The following is a 5,836-nucleotide window of genomic DNA, read 5'->3' as shown; positions in this document are numbered from 1 at the left end:
TGTACAAAATACCATGCAAGGACTGCACTAAACACTATATAGGACAAACAGGAAGACAGCTAGCAATCCTCATTCATGAACATCAACTAGCCACGAAACGACACGACCAGCTATCCTTAGTATCCACACACGCAGACAACAAGCAACATGAATTCGACTGGGACAACACTACTATCGTGGGGCAAGCCAGACAGAGAACAGCCAGGGAATTCCTTGAGGCATGGCATTCATCCACAAACTCCATCAACAAACACATCGACCTGGACCCAATATACCAACCACTGCAGCGGACAGCTGAAACTGACAACCGGAAGCGGCAGGGACAGACCACTATAAACACCGGAGGAAACATCAAAGAAACGCTTCGCAGGAGGCTCCCAAGCACTGATGATGTCGCCTAGCCAGGGGACTAAACGTTTGCAACAAAAACTTCCAGCTCAGAGAACAGAACCACAACAATGACTGATGTTGTCTATGATATGGAAGTGCCAGTGTTTGAGTTGAGTAGACAAAGTTAAAAATTACACAATATCAGGGCATAGTCCACCAGGTGTATTTGGAAGCACTAGCTTTCAGAGAGCCGCTCCTTCACCAGGTGGGTGTTTTTCTGCAGAAACTTGGCATGTTTGTCAATATGCGCGATCTTTTGGAAGATCATCTGTACTTTAACAAACCGTTCGTGGTGTCGATGATACCCATGACTTGGAGGTGTTGGTGTTGGACTGGGGCGGCCAAATTTAAAAATCACACAAAGCCATTTTAGATTCCAACAGTTGACAAATACCTGATGAAGAAGCAGTGTATGGAACACTGATGCTTCCAAATACGTCTGTTCGATACAATCTGGTGCTGTGTGATTTTAACTCTGATTGTTCTTGGTAATGTTTAAATCATCGAAGACAGTGAAAGAATTTTCGTTCGTGGAGATGAAAATTTCAAATATTATCCACCTCAGCGGAACAAAAATGAATAGTTTGTATGTATGATGAATCTCCACAATGCGCTTGTGCCAAGTAAAAGTCGAACTTACAACTGCCTGATCCGTAGCCAGCTATACGAATGGTTATACCACTGGCCAGATGCACAGCCGAGATTTTACACGCGAAAGAGCTGTGGTGTTAAGAAGGACATGAGCAATAACAGTAACAGTCACAAGGTGAACAAAGAACAAAGATAATCACCATCATTGATTCTCTTCAAATTGTCCTCAAAAAATGACCATTCACAATCTGATCAACCAATCAATGAGGCCACTGCTTATCAAGGAAATTGCAACTTACTTTGCTGCTTTTTCATCATAACTTGAGGTAAACTCCAGCCTAATCATAACATCGCATATTCCCGTTAATTTTCAGTTTTAGATTACGTTAATGACCTGTCCGTATTTGCAGGAAACTGAACAACATGAAATGACTGAAAACGTCCTTCCGGTGATGTAAACCAGTGCAGAGTCGGCCAGAAAAGAAAAGACAAAGACATGAAACATCACTCCCGTTTCTCTCTGTACCAATGCGTTTTGATGAGTTGAATATTTGCAGGACTTGTCTTTAATATCTAAAGAATCAATTATTTCCCCGGGAAAGATTCATCATAAATCAATTAACATCTGAGTCGTTGAATCATATTTTACTTCAGATTAAAATAGTTGAAGATCCTTTCCCCAGCCTAATGTCCCAATCCTCCCTCCTCTTCCATGTAAATACCAACTGCTCCAAGTGCGGTTGGAGCTCCCAACCTGACGTTTCAATGGTTCTTGCTGCTCCATTCAATAGAAGCTGCTCTAATTGAAGTTGGAGATCCCAGTTTGATGTCCCAATGCTCCCTGCTCCATGTCAATAGAAGCGGTCCACTTGAGGTTGGATCTATCACTCTGATGTCCCAATGCTTCCTGCTGCTACATGACATTAAAAGCTGCTCCTGGTGAGAGTGGAGCTCCCAGACGGATCTTGCAAAGCTCCCTGCTCCATGTCAACTGAAGCTGCTCCAAATGAGGTTAGAAATCGCAGTATGATGTTTCAATGCTTCCTGCTGCTTCATGTCAATAGAGGCTGCTCCAGGTGAGGCTGGATCTCAGTCTAATGTTCCAATACTCCCTGCTGCGCAATGTCAATAAAAGTTGCTCCACGTGTGGTTGGAACTCCCAGTCTGATGTCACAATGCTCCCTGGTCCATGTCAACAGACGCTGCTCCAGATGAAGTGGGAGCTCCCATTCCTGGCAGATCACACACCTCTATACCATCATGGAAATACTGCCCACTAAGCATTTCCACCACTGGAGCCATTGGTGGTATATCCACATCATGAGAACCTGATATTAATTTTAGGCACCATCGAATCATTATTTCCAAAAGTCATTCTTTCTTAAACCTTATTTAGCATATGCATATTGCAGTCAATCCGAAGTTAGATAATGGTGCTAATTGATGTATTCTCAATAAAAATTATATCCTATTTTTCATGTTGAGTAATTGCGACTTAGCAAGGACAATGTTTGTAGTGAAATCACACTTTTATTCCAGGTAAGGGAATGTGGTTTACATTATTTAAAATAAACTTGTTCACTGTGTAAAAAGATCAAATAGATCTCAATTTCAAAACAAAATTAGTTACGTTGTCATCCATCTGAAATGTGTTGCCTTATTCTTTCAACCACAAGGGTATTAGAGCGAAACGTCTGTTAATGACATGCGTATAAAGACACTTTAAATCATTTTTCATGTTTATGCTGCATGAATCTGTGGTTATTGATCCACAGTTTAGGTTCAGCCCCTACAGTTAACATGCTGACTTCTCCAGTTTTTCATAGTTCAATGTGATGCTTCCAGTGTGTGCAGAACGAGAGGGACTCGCTTCCCACATCTTGTATTTAGGCCTTATGTCCAGCATTCATCAATGGCGAGAGCAAGGGGCGAGGGCGAGACCAATGTGTAAGTCTTTCCGTGCCCATGCTCAGCACCCACATCGGCAATTCTCTACTGTACATTTACAGCTAGTTCTCGATGGCCCTACACCCACGCCCTGCTCCTTTTGAAATATCTCCATTATTTTGTGCTCTTCTCACCAAGATGAACCACTTCTACTCAACCTGCTCCAGATTTCATTTGACAAAATAATCATTAAGAATCCCACTGCATAAACATGCCCTTCACATCTCTTGTTATTTGGCTTTCCTGGATCTCTTTCGTACGATAAAAGGTCACAGCAGCTTGACTTGTAAAAGAAAGTCTCGTTCCTTTTCAATATCCCAATGCAATCTACATTTCAATGCAGTTTAGGCAACAGGACCAAATTATTCTTTGAGATTTTATAATAGCGTCGATGCATACAAACTGATATTGCAGTTCCAATTTCAGTAAGACAGTTGTGATCATCCAAAAATAGCAACATTGAAAATCACTGACAGCACCGACGAGAGTGGGACTCGAACCCACGCGTGCAGAACACAATGGATTAGCAGTCCATCGCCTTAACCTCTCGGCCACCTCGTCACATACGCCTGTATTCTTATGAATAAGTGAATTGCATAAATTATGCAGAGCAGCAGACATTTCTCCCTTGTTTTGGTGAAATCATAAATAGCACAGTACGGTTCCAAGACTATTGTCTGTCATCTGGGTTGTGGGGCAAGCGCATTCGCACTGTGACACTCTGCTCACAGTGGTCTGAACAAAAATGAAGAAATGACTATGTAACAAGGTCTGTTGAATTCTGTGAAGATTTGAAGTCAATGGAATGAAGAACCCGAGACAGTAGGAGGTGTTCTTTCAAGAAAGAGTTGGATAGAGCTCTTAAGGATAGTGGAATCAAGGGTTATGTGGATAAGGCAGGAACAGGATACTGATTGAGGATGATCAGTCATGATCATATTGAATGGTGGTGCTGGCTCGAAGGGCAGAATGGCCTGTCCCTGCACCTATTGTCTATTGTTTATTAAATTGCCTGTGAGGAATTGTTTGCCAGACTGGAGTAGAGTGCATAGTGCTCAATGTCATTATTCGGAACACCTTTCTTCCACTCAGATATGTTTGACATGCACTTGTGTCTAGGACAGACAATTTCAAAATCCTAAATAAGGCTAAACTGACAATTGAACTCAACAATGCAAAAACCTTGATCTGCATCAGTTCCTGGGCCGTGCGACACCAAGTCACTGTATGATCACAGCAAAACAGTGAGCAAGTGTCAGATGGAAAATGAGTGCAGTGCGAGAGCGCATGCTGGGACCAGCAGTTGACACACGGGGAAGTGTATTTCCCACAACAGGAACACTTCCCACACAGCGGACTGCGGTGGAAGAATTCAGAGGGAGTTTACACTTTGGAATTTGATGCCAGAGATCCAATGGAAATCTGTCATTGCGTCTGTTCAAGATGAAGATTTTAAGATTTCTACAGATGAAAAACGAAATGAAGTGCTCATAGTGAAGGCAAATGTCGAAATTGTATATTTCAACAATCTACCCATCTTTGCAATGAGTAGCTCACCACTTTCCTCACTCGGGGCCAGAACTACTGGTGAAGATGATCGTACAATCCCCGTTACTAGCCATGGAATCAGAGAAATTCGGTTTCCCAAACGTTAAGGTAAAACCAGGATTGTGGAGGTAAGCATTAATGTGTTGCTCCTGTGCTGCAGGTGACCAGTGCACGGTATCTCTGTTCCAGTATAGTGGGCTGTGCTGTGCCGAAGTTTTACGTTTGAGCATCACATGGAGCAGCTTCAATTTGTCGTCTGTGTTGAGGCGTACGGATAAAAGGTGATATTGAGCAAAGCCAAGTTTATGGGAAGATACCCGTGTTTGTGGATTGAGAAACGACCTTTTCTGGATAATGACTCCTTGATCAACAAACATACTGCAAGTATTTAAAAAGTGTAGAGACATGCGTGGAGAAAGAGCCGAAGGTGAATTTTCAGCAGATGGATAACGTTTCCCATGTGCACTGCGTTAAATTCCGGGAAAATAGATGTTGATCTGGTTTCATGTTATGCAGTTTGTTGCAAACTCACAAAGGTTATTGCAATAATAAAAAATAAATTACATATGACCGTTTGAATATTGTATTGAATTGAATTTTGGTCTGAGCATATTTTATCTTCAATGGCGTGCTGCAGAGAAGTATAGAGGTTTAACAATACAAAAGGACAGAGTCTTCTTGGTGGATTTCTTGGGTGGAGTTAAGAATGTACGAAATATACATAACATCATGTGAATGTGGTCAAAGCTTTAAAGTAGGTGTTGCATCTCCAAGTGACGGTTCAGTTCCTATTCATTAGGATGTAACCTCTGTCTGCAGTTATATTAGGACATCTGCTCCATTTACAGAGTTTCACCTTGAATAATACGTCACACCTTACCAACCCATGAACATTTTATATTCAATCTCATTCAGTTGTACGTATTCATGAAATGTCTTTGTGTCTGAAGTCAACCAAATTCGAAATTGTTACGCAACCCCACTGACTTTCTCTCAATGGTAAATTCCATCCTTGTATGTTTGCTCGTGTATCTTTTAAATCACTGTGAAATCAGCTTCTACGCTTTATTTCTGTAAATTCATTCACGATTAAAATAATTTTATTGAGTGGAAGAAACTCTCATCCAAACCTTTCTTAATCATTCACTAATGGTTTTGAAGCTCTAACTAAAGTTATTGTTACACTCGAAAGAGGGAATTTCCCTGATTTAGTCATTCAAACCTCGCGTTATGTGAAAATCTCATTTGTTTACATATAAATTTGCGTGTTTCTGCTCCAGGATTTCCAAATCTCGTGTATAAACTCCTTCATTCTTTCTATCATCCCGATTAAACCTTTTGTATCCTATCTGATATTTTT

The 5,836-nt window shown here is 41.2% G+C and overlaps 1 non-coding gene across 1 annotated transcript; it reads right to left on the bottom strand.

Annotated features, from left to right (window-relative positions):
- Window positions 1-3,407: 3,407 nt before the first annotated feature.
- trnas-gcu (transfer RNA serine (anticodon GCU)) lies at window positions 3,408-3,489 on the bottom strand. Its single transcript has one exon. It is a non-coding gene; the product is annotated as a tRNA-Ser (tRNA).
- Between the last annotated feature and the right edge of the window lie 2,347 nt (window positions 3,490-5,836).

The sequence above is a fragment of the Chiloscyllium plagiosum genome, unplaced genomic scaffold (genome assembly GCF_037043375.1).
Source record: "Chiloscyllium plagiosum isolate Xiang-an unplaced genomic scaffold, Cpla_swu_hap1 HiC_scaffold_170, whole genome shotgun sequence".
NCBI lineage: Eukaryota > Metazoa > Chordata > Chondrichthyes > Orectolobiformes > Hemiscylliidae > Chiloscyllium > Chiloscyllium plagiosum.
This window is presented reverse-complemented; position numbering and strand designations above follow the sequence as displayed.